The sequence below is a fragment of the Natator depressus genome, chromosome 1 (genome assembly GCF_965152275.1).
Source record: "Natator depressus isolate rNatDep1 chromosome 1, rNatDep2.hap1, whole genome shotgun sequence".
NCBI lineage: Eukaryota > Metazoa > Chordata > Testudines > Cheloniidae > Natator > Natator depressus.
The window spans coordinates 336,461,362-336,480,788 of NC_134234.1; the positions used below are offsets into that span (position 1 = coordinate 336,461,362).

At 43.3% G+C, this 19,427-nt stretch overlaps 2 long non-coding RNA genes across 2 annotated transcripts; one reads left to right on the forward strand and one right to left on the reverse strand.

Annotated features, from left to right (window-relative positions):
• Positions 1 to 204: 204 nt before the first annotated feature.
• On the reverse strand, positions 205 to 5,140 carry LOC141987472 (uncharacterized). Its single transcript, XR_012639546.1, has 4 exons — positions 4,881 to 5,140; positions 4,163 to 4,364; positions 2,076 to 2,160; positions 205 to 291 (listed from the first exon to the last, which is right to left on the reverse strand). It is a non-coding gene; the product is annotated as an uncharacterized LOC141987472 (long non-coding RNA).
• Positions 5,141 to 15,473: 10,333 nt separating this feature from the next.
• On the forward strand, positions 15,474 to 18,621 carry LOC141980913 (uncharacterized). Its single transcript, XR_012637629.1, has 3 exons — positions 15,474 to 15,561; positions 18,119 to 18,245; positions 18,560 to 18,621. It is a non-coding gene; the product is annotated as an uncharacterized LOC141980913 (long non-coding RNA).
• Positions 18,622 to 19,427: the final 806 nt, after the last annotated feature.

Below are 19,427 nucleotides of genomic sequence, written 5' to 3' on the forward strand. Positions count from 1 at the left end.
CCAAACTCAAAGCAGGCTTGAACCACTCTCTCCCCATATATAGAGGCCTGACTGGATTTAATTTTTATAACAAGGATCACTGGATTTTTAAAATGTATTTCATTTAAGAGAAAGTTTCCTATTATTGAGCTGGTCAAGGAACAGCATTCAAACTTCTCTGCTCAGATTCCTCACTCCTCCTTCCAAATAAATGCTTTATACCACTCACCTTCTTCTTCCAATGTTAGGAGAAAAATCCATACGGATCCCTGGTAATGTAAACCTTAGACAGGATCCAGGAAAGGACTCGCCCTAAGAAAGTGAATGGACACAGAGAGCCTTGTAATTTCTGGATAGCTTTCCAATATCTCAATCCAAATGTTGTTAAAAAGTTTTTAATGGCCAGGCCCCAAACTTTTGTGTTTCATGAACTAGAATTAGAAAAGTGAGCCAAGATTTGTCAAAAATCACCAAGAGATGTCATGCCATTGAAATGGTCCGATTCTGCGTGTATACATTGGTAGAGGGGATCAATTCCTTATATTGGCCTCCTATGGGTGCTGCACAGAAATGACTTCATTTCATATAAGCTACTGGACTCTCAAAAGGGAATTAACGTGTTTGTGCTGCAATGAGCACTTGACAACGCCCCAGATAAAGCACAATCAGGGGAGTTTACACATTAGGTGCAGCAGAAGTGAGAACGTGAATAGAGAGGAAAAGGAGAGAGAGCGTGTGTGTGTCAGTTAGGAGATTTAAGGAATAAACACACTGAATCATTTCTGATTGTTTTCATTTGCACAATGTTTTTCTGATAATGAGTACAATGCTTCTCTCTAGTGTGTGTGTATGTGTATTTGTGCGTTTATATGCCTATGCATATATATAGACGTGCAAAAGTGTGTGCATTTATATGTATGGGGTGAGAGTAAGGTGTGAGGTTTGTGTATATGGTGTGAAGTTGTGAGGTATGTGTGTATGCAGTGTGTGAATTAATAAACTGGTGTGTGGGGGTGTATATGTGTGTGAACATATAGGTGTGTATGCACATTTCCGTGTTTCAATCTATAGCTACGTATATATTATGTAGATTATTTTCGTGTGTGTGTCTATATATATATACACATCTCCACTAAGGTTGTGTTTCCGGAGAAATTCTCAAATAGAGCAGTGTAATTTCTCCGCTGCTTTTGATTGACATGCTGTCCCTGGGATCATGTGTTAATCCCTTCTTCACTCAAGCCTTTTCATAACTCATTTCTCTCTGCTAGATGGAGACTCTGATGGTTACCGAGGCAACGATGATAGCACTAAGCCATTTCCCTCTCTGCAAGGAGACCATTATTCCGCATGCATAGGCCATTTGCAACAAAGGTCGCCACAAAGTCATCCACAACCCAGCACACGTTTATTAAACTTTTATTCTTTTTTTTCCTCCCCCCAACAGAGAAACTCCTTGGCACATGTACATTTTGGGGGGTGGGGAGGGGTAAATCATTGTCATATCGCTAATAATAACTGTAGCAGATATTATTGTACCCAAACGGCAATATCATACAAATCAGGAGCTTCGAGTTCCTGCTCCAGAAAGATCATGTTTAGATGGGTAGGTTTTGCAGCAATGATTTCTATTTGTCTTTTGTTCTCTCAAATAGCAACTTTTATAGCTGTTGGCGAAAACACCCCCCCACACACACACACCTGGGAGAGCTAGGATGTGAAGGGTTAATATAAAAACCACATGGAGATTCAAACCTCTGTTGATCTGTTTGTTACATATCTTCCTATCTATTATAGAAAGAGCTCGCTCTATCTGTCTGTCGCTCTTTCTACAGGTTTCAGAGTAACGGCCGTGTTAGTCTGTATTCGCAAAAAGAAAAGGAGGACTTGTGGCACCTTAGAGACTAACCAATTTATTTGAGCATAAGCTTTCATGAGCTACATCCGATGAAGTGAGCTGTAGCTCACGAAAGCTCATGCTCAAATAAATTGGTTAGTCTCTAAGGTGCCACAAGTCCTCCTGCTCTTTCTACAATCATCTTTCCTGCAACATGTTTTTCTTTTAATTAAATACAAATTCCACCTTGGACCCATACCTGTGCTTCCTGGAGCAGGATATAAATAGCTGGGGATGATTCTTCTCTCAATCTTACTAATTGCATAACAGTGTTGACGTCTACTCTGCTTATAAAAGAACAGCATGTTAATATAGTACCTGGAAGAGGCCCACTGGGAGCTGATGCACTTCACTTTTGTCCAGCAAGGCATTCAGATATTTCCATTTTATATATGATGTCAAACTATTCTCTTCTATCGCTTGCTAGTTCTTTGCGGCCTTCCAGTTCGACTTAGAGAGACGCTCTTTAGCTCTTAGATAGCCCTTTCACTCTGTAGATCTCAAAGCACTTAATAAAGGCATGTATCAGAGGGGTAGCCGTGTTAGTCTGTATCCACAAAAACAACGAGGAGCCCGGTGGCAATTTTCCCTCCCTTGGTATTGACACCTCCTCATCAGTTATTGGGAGTGGACCACATCCACCCTGATTGAATTGGCCTTGTCATCACTGGTTCTCCACTTGTGAGGTAACTCCCTTCTCTTCATGTGCCAGGATATTTATGCCTGTAGCTGTAATTTTCACTCCATACATCTGAAGAAGTGGGTTTTTTACCCACAAAAGCTTATGCCCGAATAAATCTGTTAGTCTTTAAGGTGCCACCGGACTCCTCGTTGTTGTTTTTTAAATAAAGGCAAGTTAAAATTATTAGTCCTATTTCTCAGATGGGGAAACAGAGGGACGGAGAGTTACCAAAGCGGTAGGGCCTAGACCCTAGATCTTGAGTCTCAAGCTAGCTGCCCGAGCCACTTGCCCAGGCTGCCAACAGGAAGGGATGCTATTGAAAACCCTACTTTGGAAGTGTGGAAGTGGTGGTTTTATGTACACATATAATGTCACCATTTTTATGACTTTCTTCCAAGAAAGTCTTGTCCCTAATCTCAAATTCAGCCAATAGAAGGAGCAAGTGGTAATACAGTCCATAGCGTACCATTCAGGCAGATTTTTCTATAGTTCACAAAGTTGATGGCTTTGTTCAGACAAGCTGGTGACAGTTTTCTGCCCACTCGTAATTGCTAGACATACTTCTGCGTCCCTATGCACCTGATGTGATGTCTTCACCTCTGCCTCCTTTATTTCACTGGATAGTCATCAAGGTTTATCAACAGAGACCAACCTCTAAAATGTCAGGCTGATTTCTCTCACCACTGGCCATCAGCTTTACATATCAGTGACCATAAGGCCTTAGATGGCAGGTACACACCAACTCTCTCTAGCTCTCTTTTAAGATTATTATAAAGTTAGACCTGCAAAGATTTTATCCATCTCATGACTTTTCCCCCCCAGAACAAAGAGCTCTTCACTGGCTTCAGTAGTTTTCTATGTAGCGCCATCCTTGAAATAATCCACGGACACTTTTAGTGGCTTAGGAAGACAACATGGTCATTCCAATAGCTACCTTGAAATGAGCCACCTGTTCAAAGGCAGGACGTAAGTGTGAGGATGTGCAACTGCAGAGAGTCCTCAGACATCACGCACTGAATAGGAAGAACATGCGCCCCATTTGCACTCCCCGCTGAATTCCTAAAATAACTCCTCTTCTTTCTGTCCAGATGGCCACAATACCGGTCTAGGACCTTCTCCTCTCTCATTCTGATTCCTGCACCTCCCTCCCACAAGGCCCCACTCCCACTCAGCTTCATACACAACACAGCTGCTAAGGCCATCTGCCTGGCCCATCACTTTGACCACACCATTCCCCTATTCTAATCCCTCCGCCAGCTGCCCTGGTTTCACAAGCCAGAAGGAATGACCAGATCATCTAATCTGACCTCCTGTCTAGCACAGGCCACCAACACTCCCTCAGATCCCCTAAACCCAAATGCAACAAAATGAGACCAAAGCATTACAGCCCACAAGAGTCTAAGCTATTGTTTGCCGCAGGCAGTGAATAGGCAGGACCGAGGTGCACAAGTGTCTGAGGGCCCCTCAACGACAAGGAAATTGGTTACGGGAGATATACCCAGCGGATCCCAGCAAGTGGCCCACAACCCATCCTGCAGAGGAAGGCAAAACTCCCCCAAGGTCACAAGGTGTCAACACATCCAGACTGAGATTTTTGTCCTCACCTTCAAAGCCCTGCACAGTTTGGCCCCACTTGCCTTGTCCCGCCTACTCTCCAGCAATGATGACACTCTCATGGGCCTGTTCGTCAACTTCTCATACAAACACCTCTGCGCTTTCTTCTGTGGCACCCTGTGCGGTTAGATCACGTTCCCTGGGCTGCGGTGAATGGTCACGATCCTCTCCTCCCAGTCTCTGCTGGGCTTCCTATGAGAAAGCGGCCAAATAATGGCGGCTTGAAGGGCCGGCGGGATTAGTTAATTTGTCTATTTATAATGATCAGAAAGGCAAAGGTATACAGGTACATCCTTCCAAGTGTGTGCAGTTATTGTAGCCACCTCCCCTGACTCCTCATATATCATTAGGTATCTTTGACACTGATACCAAAGCATGTGGGACCACTCACGTATTACAACTTCCTGATCCAAGGCCGCATGTCATCAGAGAGGTGGGCCCTGTTCCCATGGGTTTTTTCATTGTCTTTGGTGAGAGTCAAATCTGGCCTGTAACATCACATTCTAGTGGGAGCAGCTCCCAGGAAGACACCCATATGGTTTGGAAAGCAGTTTCTAGGTTACCCAGCACATACGCTGAACCCAAATCCTAAACCCAAACGACCTGAGGATCACAATCATCAGGGGCTGTCTGCTTCCAACTGGTTTGGGTTGTAAACAGAATGACATAGTAAAACAAAAAGGATAACTCATAATACTTTTTACTTACATGCCAGCCACGAAACCCGACCCCATTTCTTTTTCCTCTTCTTGTTTTTAGTTTGCTTTTGACTTTTTAGTCCAGAAAATCGACAGTTTTATAACAGCAAAGTCTGCTTTCCCTGCTGCCACCGTAGGCCCTGACTCAGCAAAGCACTGAAACAAAGTGCTTAACTTTAAGCACGTGCTTACGTCCCATTCACTTCACGTTAAGTAAGTGCTTAAAGTACTTTCCCGAATCCAGGCATTGCAGAGGAGAGTCACTTCAAGAGTGAGGTGAAACAGGTTTTAACCAGGCAATATATTTATTTGCAAAGGAAAGTCTGTTCTGCAAGATCTAAATCGTGCCCTGGCATAAAGAAATCCCGGAGACAAACAGAAGCTTGGATTAAATCTTAAGATTTGCTGCGTACCTGAAGAATTTCCACTCCACTAAGGCTAATTTAGGATTCCCCCCCACCTTCTTCTGGAGAGGGGGAGAGGGATGATCCATTTTATATGTGGGACCTGGCAGCCTGATTTGCAGCTTGGGGTCAGAGGGTTCCTGCGCTGTGATTGATCCAGTTGTCTGGAAAAGCAGCTTCCCATGGTTCGAGATGCTGCTGTTCAAGAGTGGGCCTCTCAGCCCCTCTCGGGCTGCGGTGACACGAGTGAAGTGAGAGTCGCTGCTGGCAATGTGGGGGGGGGGTGAGAGGGGGGAAGCCTGTTATTTTAAACTGTGGAGGCCACCCTGGGGAGTTGTGCTGCTTCTCTGGCTAGTAAAAATGGTCTGAAAATGATGCCTCTGCATAGAACAGCCGGGAAAATGCAGCCATCCCCTGGAGAGTCCGGCTGTAGCCCCACAGTGACGTCTCCGGGCTCGAAAACAAAATCTGGGGCCTGACTCCCTCTCCCTCCGGCTTGATTGCCCAGTAGGGTCATGTCAGGCGTGCAGAGATCGAGGCTCCAAAGGGGGAAGGGGGGAAAGTTCCTCCTAAGATCTTGAGCCATTAAAAAGAGAAAGTTTCCTGGCGGTGGAGCACGGTCACCGGATAGCCTAGAGCAAGTTAGCCCTGGAGTCACGGAGAGCTGGGAATAAAGATAGCATGAGCAGGTGAGGGGAGAACAAAGAATGAAAGTTGCCCCTTCTAAATCTAGGGGAGGCGACTGTGCTAGGGGAGAAATCCCAGGCGGCAAGAACCTTGTAGCTGTAGGGCCCACCAGAGGGAAGACAGGGAAGGTGGTGGTGGGGAGGGGGGGGTAAAATCCAGGCCCTATGAAAGTCAATAGCAAAATTCATATTGACCTCCCTGGGGCTGGTATTTCACTTTGGGTGCCAACTCTGCCCAACCGCTACTGCATGATGACTTGAGATTTCCAGGTGTGAGGGGTCTACTCCTTAGTAAGTGTCATCATGTGCCAGTTCGGTCCTCGCCTCGTAACACTCATGCGTTACTCTGTCCCAGGACTCAGAACAAGCCCGCACTCCAGTACACGCTTACTTGGGCTACTAGTTCAAAGCTGGGAACATTTTCTCAGTTTGGGTTTTTATGAACAAGTATCCATCATTCCTTACATTATTTATTATGATTAAAACAGGATCTTCTAGCTCCAAACACCAATAGCTGAGGCCCATAAAATGCAGTGATATCATTCGTGAAATAAGCCAGGGAAGCTCCTGGGGGTTTGGAGAGAATATATGGCAGGTATCTACAAACCCCTTGCACTAATTGATGGGTTCTCTATATATCATCCTAGATAACGGGCTCTTGTGCAGTAAATGCTGATGTTTAGAACATCCTGATAGTGTTTTGTTAACAAGAAGATAACGGAAGAGCAAGATACGTTTGTTTAGCTGCCTATAGATAAACCCAATAGCGTCTTTGTTAAGTTTTCATGACTGATGGCAAGCACTAAATGCGATAAATAATACCCCAGATCCTGATTGGTGCTACTGTAATACAAATAATAAATAACAGTGTCGAGTCAGAGAACTGATCTTTTAGTACTTGGGACTGGGGGGGAGTTTTTGATTCCTTGTATTGAAGGCTAGTGATTTTATCTATAACAACCCAAAGTTTCTACACCCATACTGATCTTATAAAGATTTTACATACATACACATTTTATATGTAATATACACACTGCATTTCAAATATACTATACATATGGCATATTTATCCATTTATAGCCTAAGACTTTAATAATCCAATTGTTACTGGTGTGTGTTTGTCTGTGTGTGTGGGGGAGGAACCTGTCACAAATATTTGCCTGCCTTTTATAAATGACTCTCTGCTAATACACCAGGAGAAGTAATGTAAAACTTTAAACTAGAGAAAGTGTCTCCCCAAACACACAGAAGAAGATCGTTTACCTCCTTGCAGGCAGACAAGTCTAAACATTAATGTTTCCCCCTAAAGGGAGAAAGCTGAGTCAATGAATAGCTGAAACTCCCTTCTCCGATTTTCTTTAGCTAGGGTGCTTATTATTTCTCAAACCACAATTTGCTAATTGCCAGGTCTGTTGTATGGGACCTGTTACCAAATGAGTGTTATTATTTAAAGGGTCAAATTGTTCTCTGACTCATTTCCAGTGCAAGGCTGGGGAGTTGCAGGTTTTTCTGACTGTGTCTGTTTTACCTTCAAACACTTCCACCATCTCCTTTCTACAGGGTAAATAAGCAGCTGTTCTCTGACTTGATTGGGACTAAACAGGGAGAGGGAAAAAAAAGCTGATTACAAGCGACCAGCAGGGGGAGGCATGGCCAGAAAAGACCTGTCCTGAGCCCCCAAGGTTGCAAACACAGCAAGCTTCCGAAGTCAGGCTATGAAGCAACAAAACTCCTTTCATGTGTTGCAGGGGGCTGTAATTATGACATTCACGACAATGGGATCTTTTGCAACAAATCAGTCATTTGCACTTATTTTATGTGTTTATGTTAGATCTGTTGAATGAGTGGAAGGGGAAAGTTCACTCCATCCAGGGCATTCATACTTACTCTCCACACCAACTGCCATCAGGAGGGATATTAAAGGCCCTAGAAAGCCAGGAGCTAGCAAATTCCCAGGCAGAGAATGACAGGAGATTTACCAAATAGAATACAGGGGAAAATAAGTAGTGGCAAACAGCCCGGATTAAAATGTGCTTTCATCATCTTTCTTTTCCAGGACCAAGGTTGGAGGTGATCAGTAATTTCATTTTATCAGTTTAGTGGTTTAAGACAGACCCTAGTTAGCCAGCCCCCCATAAGTCTAGGCAGCCCCCTCCTATTTGGGTACCCAGGGTTGCATCATGAGAAAGTTGGAGCAGGACACTGGATTTGTGACCGGCTCCTACTTAAGTACCATAGGGTTGGCTGTGTCAGTGTTTGGCCTGGCTGCCAACAGACTCTGCTAGCGGGAAACCCACTTTGATTATGGGACTCTTTCTTTTTTTTCAGGTGGCAAAAAAGTGTGGCTACCTCCCATGTGTTCCTTTGCTCTGTTTGCAAGAGAACGGGTGGCACGAGCTGACTTTACATTCCAGCTGTTGAATTACTGGCAGAGGCAAAAGTTAAGATTTCCACATTTCGTGTAAAAGAGGCTTCACCCTAAGATGAACTGGGTTCTTTAGGGTTTTTACACCAGTTGTTAGTCTATTTTTTTTCTTTTTACAGAGGAGTGAAGGACCAGGTCTCTCAGGGGGAGAGAAAAGGGCAGAAAATGACAGCAAAGACACCCAAACCCCTGGGTTCTGAATTGTTTGCTTTAAGCACAGGGGTTATCACTGCTCCCCTCTCCCCAAGGAGATGCTGAAGGGAAGATGCACCCTGTCAGCTCTCACCTCATTATTGAAGCATTCTTCTTCATATATAGCCAAAGCATTAAACATAAAGCACTCTGCCAACCCCTCAAGCCAGTTAGGCAAAGCTCATTCAGTGTGTAATAATGATAAAGATCTCACATTGGGATCCACCTGGATGAAAGGTGTTATATCAGAGTATTTTACATCTCGAGTCTGGGTGTATATTTTTTACACACACACACATGTGCTTCCATGCAAAAGTAAAATAGGATTCATGCAAACACCGGCGTTGAGAAAACAAGTTCTCTGAAGTGGAGTTGGATGGAAAATTTGGAGCTAAAGAAGCAGGGAAATTTCTAAACTCAGATTTAAAAAAGAAAAGAAAAGGAAGGTTTTCTGTTCAGCTGGTCAGAACATAATTGTGGAAGAATGCCCTCATCTTCTGACCAGCTCCACTTAGAAGTCGGTTGTAGGACTGAGAACAAACCTGCCTCTTGTATTGATGCCTTAAATCTCCGGGCTATCTGAGGTCTGCTGGACACTTCAAATTTTGGTCGACATAACTATGGCCCTCAGGATGTGAAAAATCCACACCCCTGAGTGCCATAGCTAGCTGAACTAATCCCCCGTGTAGACACAGCGAGGTGGATGGCAGAATGCTTCCATTGACCTAGCTACCATCACGTGGGAAGGTGGGGGTGGAAAAACTACATTGGTGGAAAAACTCCTTTGGTCACTGTAGGCTGTGTCTACATTATGGGGTTATGCTGCAATAGCTGCAGTGTCATCACTGTGCTACTACAGTCCCCGTACCGTAATCAGGGCCTTAAATTTAAGATTATTTCAATCTCCGGCCTCTCTCATACTGGAGAGACTAAGAGAGGAGATCACAAATTAATCCAGACTCTGGGCCATTCAAATTTAAACTCAAAACCTGAAAACAACTGAACTGGTCTTTTCCCCTCCACCCCTCTCAAATCTTGGCTTGTTTTATAGATCTCATGGAGACTTTTTAAAAACCCAACCAAGCTTGAGGACTGTATGTGCCCTACTGTATTTTAAGGCATAGAAAATAAAAATCCTAATCTCTCTTGCACTGCCAAGACGCAATAACGATAAAGATTTCATAGGCTAAAGCACTCGAGGGAAAAATTAAGGTTGACCTTTCAACTCTGCATTTCTTCACCTCCGAGTGTTTGATTCCTCCTCTCCCCACCAGGGAATTTACTTTCAAAATAAAATCAGGAAGAGGGGGGTGAAGTCATGAAACTTGTAAATTCCATGACCTGGAACGATTTGGCTTGATGATACTTTAATCCAGTGGGGCCGAGAATCTTTGTAGGTCATTCACTGGGTCCTGCAAGCAGTCCCTGACCCACAGGTACTGCTGCCTATTTGGCCACTTACTGTCCCTCCCCCCTCCTCTAAGGCCTGTTGGAGGGGATCAGCTTAGGAGCTGCTCTGTGCCTACACCCACTCTAGCCCAGCCTCTAAAAGCTCAGCAGAGGATCTCACCCCATTTCTGAAAGTCCAAGCAGGTTCCAGAGCCTTGTCTTGGCTGCTATTGTCATTCTACAAAGGCTCCCTCCTCCCATTACCGCCACTTGGCCTTGTCAAGACTAAGTGTTGCTTTTTAAAAAACCTCACTAGCTAACATTTTAATTAAGCGCTTTTTAACATCTAATCATAGACATATAGGGCTGGAAGGGACCTTGAGAGGTCATTTAGTCCAACCTTGTGCGCTGAGGCAGGACCCAGTAAACCTAGACCATCCCTGACAGGTCTAACCCATCTAACCCATTCTTAAAATCCTCCAATGATGGGGATTCCACAATCATAGAATTGTAGGGCTGGAGGGGACCTCCAGAGGTCTTCTAGTCCAGCCCCCTGCACTCAAGGCAGGACCGAATACTATCTAGACCTCCCAATCTTTCTTGGAGGCCTAGTCCAGTGCTTAACTTCTCTCATAGTTAGACCGTTTCCCCTCATGTCTAACCTAAATCTCCCTTGCTGCAGATTAAGCCCATTATTTCTTGTCCTACCTTCAGTGGACATGGAGAACAATTGATCATTGTCCTCTTTATAACAGGCCTTAACATATTTGAAGACTTATGTCCCCAATCAGTCAGGTTTTCTCAATACTAAGCATGCCCAACTTTTTGACCTTTTCTCATAGGTCAGGTTTTTAAATCTTTTACCATTTTTGTTGCTCTCCTCTGGACTCTCTCCAGTTTGTCCATGTGCTTCTTAAAGTGGGGCGCCAAGCACTGGACACGATACGCCAGCTGAGGCCAAGGGACAGTTACCTCCCATGTCTTGCATACAACGCTCCTCTTAATGCACCCCAGAATTATATTAGCCTTTTTCACAACTGCATCACATTGGCGACACATTCGATTTGTGATCCACTATAACACCAGATGATCCATTAGCACCTAACGGAGTTAACACTTTTACAACATGTTGGTTGGCCATGGCCAACCCTGGGAGAGACGGGGAGGCTGCTCAGACGTTCTCAGGCAGGATGGTGATAGTGTTACTGTATTTTTGAAAATAAATCTTGCTAGAGCATGGGACCTTTGTGAGAGAGGGAGCAGGAAGCAGCAGCCACTCAAACAGGATTATGGTCTTATCACACTAAAATTTGGTGTAAGGTTTGGCTGTCTTGGCTGTCTCTGCTCGTTGGTTGACTTTCAATGCTCCAGAACCTGGCCATTTTGTTACTGAACAATCATCCACAAAGCGAGAGTCAGGCCGAGGCCGCTAGTGAAATGTAAATGTAACTCTAACCACCGGGTCTGCGTGAGAAAACTTTGAACAAACATCAAAACAAGTGAATATGTCATGTTCTAACTGGGCTTGTTCATTAGCTCTCATTGAGAGCTACAAAACAAATCACGGGTCACAATCAATTCAGCTATTGTTCATACAAGCACAATGATTCTGACTTCAGAGAAATTTTGTTCAAGGCATATGACACAAAAACAATTAAAGGAATTTTGATGCCGCTTAAAAACTCATCTCTGGGCAGAGATTAAAGAGACAAACTGAAAACAGCCGTGTGTGTCTGTGTATAATAATGGTGGCCAGAACTCAAATTAAAATGATACCTTTACTTCCAAAAGCTATTAAATATAATTATATTAATTTAACATATTTTTGGTCTGGGAATACGTTAAACTGGAGTTCAGGTTGAATGTAAATATAAGTAATTTAAGGGTAAAAAAATCAGGAATGTTGCAATTTTCCCATACACATGTATTATAAACCTGAGGAAATTTAGAGTTAAGGTGAGACTTAGAAAAGAAATCCAAACATGGTAGATATGGACATGAAAAGTGGAAATGCAGCCAAATGATCTTTACCCGTGTCCTGATGGGAAAAAAATGGAGGGAAAAATCAAATGTACTTTTAAAAATCAGTTTAATATGATCTGGGACCACAAACACTGAAATGCTACTTAATTGTATGGCTATTGAATGACATCACTTCCAGCAGAGGTTGGTAGCAGCTAATCAGGGAGCCTGCACCTCCATGTGAATCATTAGATTGAGGCTTTGCCCACCCACAAACTTGCAATGGTTTTAGTTAATCTGACGCAACCCCCTGTGTGGGCCCTTATTTTGATTTGCGTGGTTTATTTTAAATCTGCTCCAGTCAACTTAAACTAACCTGAATCACATCTTAAAGTAAGCCTGCACAACTCTGTATGTTGGCAAGTCCTGCATACAATCTGGTCATCTGGGGAAGTTCTAGTGATGACATCTCACTGTGTCACAGAGCTTTGGATGGATCCTTGAAGGGATTCCTGAGGGCTGCACTGATAAAGCTGAGACCTTGATGTTCAGTTAATAAGAAGATGCCTACATAGGTAACACCGGATTTACCAAGCAGGAACATACAGTTAAAATCATCAACCGACATCACAACTAAAGCATGGTTAACTGCAAATACGGATATGAAGGGCCAAAAAAGCAGAACCCAGGTTTTGGATGGTTAACATTTCAGAGATTTATTATGATTTTGGATGTGGTTGAACTGCAAACAAAAGGCCACTATTTTGACCTAAAGCTTTCCCAGGGCTAGAATAATCTGGTTAGCTTAGCAACCAGTCTGGAAATCAGAAGATCTGAATTGTAGTCTCGACTTTGATACCTGGGACAACTCACGTTACCACTTCTGCCTCGTTTTCTCCATTTGTAATACAAGTATTAAACAAATTAGTCCTTGGTCATATAAAGCAAGCAACTGTAATGGAGTCCCATGCTCTCTACAGGTGGAACTGATGAGAACTATCATAGCTTTAGCGTTCTTAAGCCATTAAACTAACACAATGGGTGGCAGCAGATCCTTGCCTTGCTGAGGATATAGCAGCTCTCACTGCCCTTAACCATCAGTTAATTTGTTGGAATAAGTTGGTAGCAAGCATAAAGAATTACTCAATGGAGCCCCAGTTCTGTGGAGATAACTGGGTGTGGGATGCAGTATGATAGCAGATAAGTAATGTCCTTTTCTTCAAAAAGGCATGACTCATCATAGAGCCCACTCCAGGAAACTGAAAGGCTCCGAAGGTGTCTCTCCAGAAGATGACTAATCGTAGTCAGTTGTGTTTCACACAAAGGAAACCTGCAGGTCTCAGACTAGTAAACGTGCTACTGGCAATCTCTCACAGCAGCAGCAAAGAAATAAAGTTTTGATAATGATAAGGACACGTCATAGCAGACAGTCATCCCAGAAAATTAAAATAGCTAGGGGGAGAAAAAGTTATGAGCACACAACTCAAACAGCTTGTGCAACATATGAAGCCAAATCTGGATTCATGCCAGAATTCCAAGCAATAACACTCTAAGTGTGTAACTTCACCACCAACATACACAATCCAAAAGCTGCAGAGAGACCAAAGAGAAATAATGCAATCAGCCAGCCATTTAACCACAGCTCTGGTAAAGACAGACCTGTTGTACCAATGTCAAGTGAAATGAAAAGTTGGATGGACATCAAGATCTGCAGCCAGCTGTAGATAAAAGCCTGGGGACCTTTGGTAGCCTCAAACTTGCAAACCAAGGTCTTGCAATGATGGGCATTCAGGTGTGGAAAAAAATTGGCAGGATGATGAAGTCATTAAAGTGGAGCTCTGTCACCACATTGGGAAGGAATCTTGTCCGAGTCCATAGTGTCATGTTATCCTTGCAAAATGTAGTGGAGGATAGATCAGTCACTAGACCATGAGGTTCCCTTGCTCTACAAATAGAAGCCACAGACACTGGAAAGAAAAAATTTGCATGCAAGAAACCTGAGCTGACAGGGATCAAATGGCTCAGAAAGAGGCCTCAGTAGCTTAGATAGACCACAATGATACTCTATAACACAAGGAGCTTCTGGACTTGAAAAGTGGGATTTGAAACACAAAAAGCCCCTCATGAACCTGCCCTGCCCTCAAACACGGGCAGCAAAAAAATAAAATAGAACCTATATTAACTCTGATGAATTAAGAGCCACATTTTCAGAGGTGCTGGGGCACCTGCAGCTCCCACCCACTTGAGCTGGAGTTGTGGATACTGAGCTCTGCTGAAGAGAATCAGGTCCTATATCTGCAACTTAGACAGTTGAAGGGGAACACCACTTGGGAATGATTTGCTTCAGCAATCTCCGACCCACAGGGTCTGTTAGCAGTTGGCCCATCTTCTGTGACCCCAAACAAACTAACAAGAGATTTTGATGGATCCATAACAGGCCTTGTCCATAGTCATTGTCACTGGGTAGTTTACCATGGGCATCATGGCAGACTTGAGTAATCAGAAGTGATTGAAAGGACAGCCATGGCTTTGTGAATTGACTTGAGGAGGGTGTTTCCCTGAAAACCAAGCAGCAGGGAAGAAAGTAACTGAGAAGGAGAAATGGACAGCGGAGACCACAATTATTGCCTGGGTGGAGGAGCTGGTTCAATGTCATGATCACACTGAAAATGTGGAAGTCATTCGTGGGCTTCTCCATCCTAGGCAGGATGTGGCTATGGTCACTAGAAGTTAGAACCTTTCTAAATTGTAAATTGTCCACTGAGCGAGAGCTTCTTTATGGGAGTCCATCAGCAGACGTAGCTCACGAATCTGAGTGGACTGTGGCTGGGCTCCACAAATGTCTCCTACGGAGCGTTATGGATATCAAACAATAAGGAGGACAGTAAGCCCAACATTCAGTGACGAATGACTGAAACATGCTGGGTCTGGCAAATTCTTTTTAGTAAGGTCATGATCAACCTGGAAAGAAGGAAAGCTGATTTTGAGACAACAGCATCCAGGAGGACGGGTGCCAGCCTTGACATGTCACAATTCAAACATAGCAGGAGTCGGCCTGAAATGGAGCAGCGAGTCCTACCATAGTCAATGCCCAGCTGGGTTGCTGGATGCTGAAGCAAAGACTTGTCCATTGAGATCTTCTGGGTTGACTTGGCATTGGGCTTAGTAGAAGCTTCAGGGGAGCATTGGCTGTTTTTACTATGCTCTCACCTAAATACCTAGCAACTCAAAGTGCTATCGCGTAGATTACACAGCCAACAGAGCCACAAAAGGCAGTGATCATGCTCATCTGTGAGGGATATATTCTGACAGACATCACAGAAGCAATTGAAGGCAACGAGCGGCTTCTCGGACATGCCTCAAAAAACAAAACAAACAAAAACCAGCGGTGGAAGATAAAAAAATCACCAACAAAAATAAGATCTCATTGTGGAGCTTAGTCCTACCTGCCTTATTCCACCCAAAGTATCTGAATAAACAGATCTGAAGCAGCAGGACTGATGGACACAAATCCTGAGGAAATATGGTGGAAGATGTCCAGGTATAATCTGAAGAGACACAGGATTCACTGTGGCTCACCAGCAGTGTAAGTGGTTTCCAATACCATCAGCAGTGAAAATGGAACTAACAAAGGTAGGTGCATCCACTGTTGAGCCGGTTCAGAGAGACAGTTCTAAAGCCTGGAGAGTTATATACACAATGCGGAGGCCAGGAGGGATGGGCATATATAACCAAATATTATACCCAAAGGAGGCTTTGGGCATCCATCCCAAATTTGAGATCAGGGCTTGAATGAGCAAGGCACTGTACAAACACATAGTAAGAGCCAGTCCCCAGCCCTGAGAAGTTTATAATCTTAATAGACAAATCACAGAGTGGGGGAAAGGAAGTGTTATCCGCTGTGATGTGGTGTCCAACCCACACAAGGCCTGAAGGGGTTAAGGTGGCCAGGTGGGTTAATTAACTGCCCAGGCTGCACCTGGAGGAAGAGCCAAGGAGCAGGGATTAATTAGATGAGGTTCAGCTGGATGGGAACAGGAGGGAACTGTATAAAGTCCAGAAGCTGAGAGCAGCTAGGGGCTGCAGGGAAGGAGTCTGCAGTCACTCCCTGAGAAAACGGGTGTTTTTGGGACCACAGAGGGTAGTTTACAGTTACTCCCTGGGAAGAGGTATTTCAGGCTGGCAAACCCAGAGAAAGGAGAGAGCCAGAAAGGCTCATGGGAAAAGCAGCAAGTTATAGAATAGGGCAGATCTTGTCTGCTGCTGAGAGGGTCCCTGAGCTGGAACCCGAAGTAGAGGCGGGCCCAGGTTCCCCACCAGTCATGGAGGAAGTGACATAGACCGGGCAGAGAGCAGACTGCCTGGGACAGTTTGCCCCAAAAGGCTTTGTTACCCCAGAAGAGGAGGACGCACAGTGACCTGGCCGGAGGGTCAAGTTGCTAAGGAGCTCCTGAAGTTGCAAAGATGGGTGGAGAGACTGCCAGAGGACGGCACAGCACCTCTGGAAGGAGCTAATCCCCAGACCCGCCAGGAGGAAGCACCCTAGCCTAGTGGGCTCCATGACATCCCCATGCTATAGATGGGGAAACTGGGGAACGGAGATATTAAGTGCCACGTTAACTGTAAATCTGTAACAGAGGCAAGGATGAAGTCGGATTTGCTGAGTGCTATCCTTCCGCCTCTGTAGTCACTACTAAGAGAGAACAGTCACCAGCAGTTACCACATTTAGTATTAAGATAGAGCTTGTCAGTAAATGACTGAAAAGGAAATTTGGATTAAAAAATGGAAATAATTTTGTGCAACCCCCTTTCCACTGCTGTTTTCTTTCCAGCTCTCGTATCAGGAAATATTGTGGTGGTGCCTCTGCATTATTTGGCTCCCACAGATAATGCAAACACTGAACTGAAAAACCTAAGAGTTTAATAAAACAAATAGTGATTGGCCCTGAACATATGGCAGGATGACCCTGGCAACACACCCGCTCACAAGAATCAGTTTAGTTTTCTTATTAGCAGAGCCACTGCAGTTAAGAGTTGTGTATCCAAGACCTCTTGCACCAATCCACTACCAGCACTGCTGGAGTGCTCAGATTACAACAGTGTGGTGGTCCAATGACATGCCATCACACATCTCGCTACAAGAACAGTAAACAACGACTGAGGCTTAACACATCTTGATCTGATATGTTGTCAAAACTACATTTTAAAGGGACATTGCCAGGCAACGGTTTTTATTTCATAAAACAAATCCCCACACGTTTTAGATTATTAGAACTGAAGTTTAAAAATCAAATTCAATTTTCACTAGTCATACTGGTTATTTTTTGTAGCCTTCCCCCAGTTTAGGCAACACAATAGGCTTGATTCATTTTAATTTTTTATTTTTTTTTCTTCGAGTCAGTTTCTGCTGATTTTGCTTTCACGTTTCCACATAATAGCACAACACTGGGAAATGCTTCAACTGACAACATAGCAGGGAAATCTTTACTCATCAGTAACAACTTTCAATCTGAATTTTTAAAAGTATCATGGAAATTTTTCTGCTTACATTTTCCCAATAGCTTTGTTTTACAAAGCCTGTACGGTGGGCAAAATTTTGACATCCCATTAACTCTTGAGCAATGCTTCACTGCTAACATCCCTGAGCACAATCATTATTTGTATCAGGTACAAACACAGGTACAAATCCACAATATCTCTGTGCCCACTGTAGTCTTGTGTTTATGCATCAGCCATGACAAAAATGAAATAATATTTTACATACATTTCCGGGGACCATAGAACTCCATATTACCAGGCTTAAAAATCAATGTTCTAGGAAAAGCAAAATGAATCCTGGGGGATTTAAAGTAATTGTAAAAGTAATCACCTTCATGTACAAAAAGCCCAGTCCTCAGCAGGTGTAAACAAATATAGGTCCATGGACTCCAATGGATCTATGTCAATTTACACCAACTGCGGATCTGGCCCAAACACTGCATCCCAGGAACAGTTCTATGAAGAATCACAGCTGCACCTTGGCTTGTCCCAAGTGAAAGAGCCGAACGGCCAGTTGAAATATTTCACATTTAAATGAAATGCCTCTGCTTACATCCATCAGGTACAAGCTGTTTGGCTGTCTTAAATCTCCCATTACAGCATCCTCTGCTGTACTCCACACATGGATTAATAGATGCTTTATACTTTTTAGGTTACAGCTGATCCAAGATTCCAAAAGAAGAGAGAGAGAGTTTCCTAAATAGAATGACTGACACGATTGTGAAGAGAGACTTTATTCAGAACATTATCTAATTCATTCTACAGTCAAGGAAACTCAGGTACTTTGAGACAAATTTCTAAAGAAAACTGGTATGAACTAAAGAGATTGGGCATAAAACTATTTGTATTGAAAACTTAGCCAGCATGCCTTTAGAGAACTTCATTCATTAACATTCTTTCTGGCAAGGTTTCCATATATCAGTGTTCATTTTATACTTTAATTTGGTTAGTAGGTCTTTGTTTAATCGTCCTATTGAAAGGAGAACAAAGAAGGTTTAGGCAATAGAGTGAAGTAATGCACGATATTTTATCTCTGGAAAGCCTAGGACAAAGTCACAGGCTCTGATACCCTCAATTTTTTTTCTCCTTCCAGGACATTGGGAATCGCAAATCAGCTGAGGAGCATAAAGATCCTCACTGTACTTAACTGCAGACACCTTCGGAAGAGAAACACCTTGTCAACCATGGAAATTATGCTTTGCGTGCTACATATACTTCTGAAGTTAGATTATCTGGGTAAAAGAACATCTCCATAAATCCCCTTCAATAAAATTGCTAGGCAAGACATTTTCTTCATACAGGCTTTTCCATAAGATCTTGCTACTAGGTCACCGATTTTTCTGGGTGCAAAATGTGATTATACAGGTAACGAGTTTGGTTAATTACAAACACACTGGGAGCTAGTTTTTTAGGATTCTGCACTAGCTTTCCGGCACATCCTACGTTACTGATGAACACACTACACACCTGAAACATTTAAGTTTGACTTCATTCAGTTAGAGATCCAAAAAGTGGGTCTTTAAAGCACAAAAGGGCAGGTTTTGAGCTGCTGTAAAATGAAATAGGCTCCCTGACTTAAGTGGAGCTATGCAGATTTACACCATATTAGCACCTGGCCCAGTACTGATAGTGAGATTCAATAGGTTTTTTCCTACTACCTAACTTTTATAAAGTTTTCCTTAATTTTACTATTAGTATCCCCTGCAGTGGCTTAAATCTACTACTTGTTCTGATTTACTGATTAAAAATAATATCCCATCTTGTTTTTTACATATATGTAGAGTTATCTCTCCTTTATTTATTGAAAATTAGTTCTTTCCTCATAGGTCTTTACTTCCCAAACCTTTGGCTATGTTTATTATTGTACTCTGAACAGTTTAATTTACAAGACAGAAACTTGTCCTGTAAAGACAAAGACCAGCAAACTTTCCTCTTTGATAAAGCCTTGCCAACATAACAGG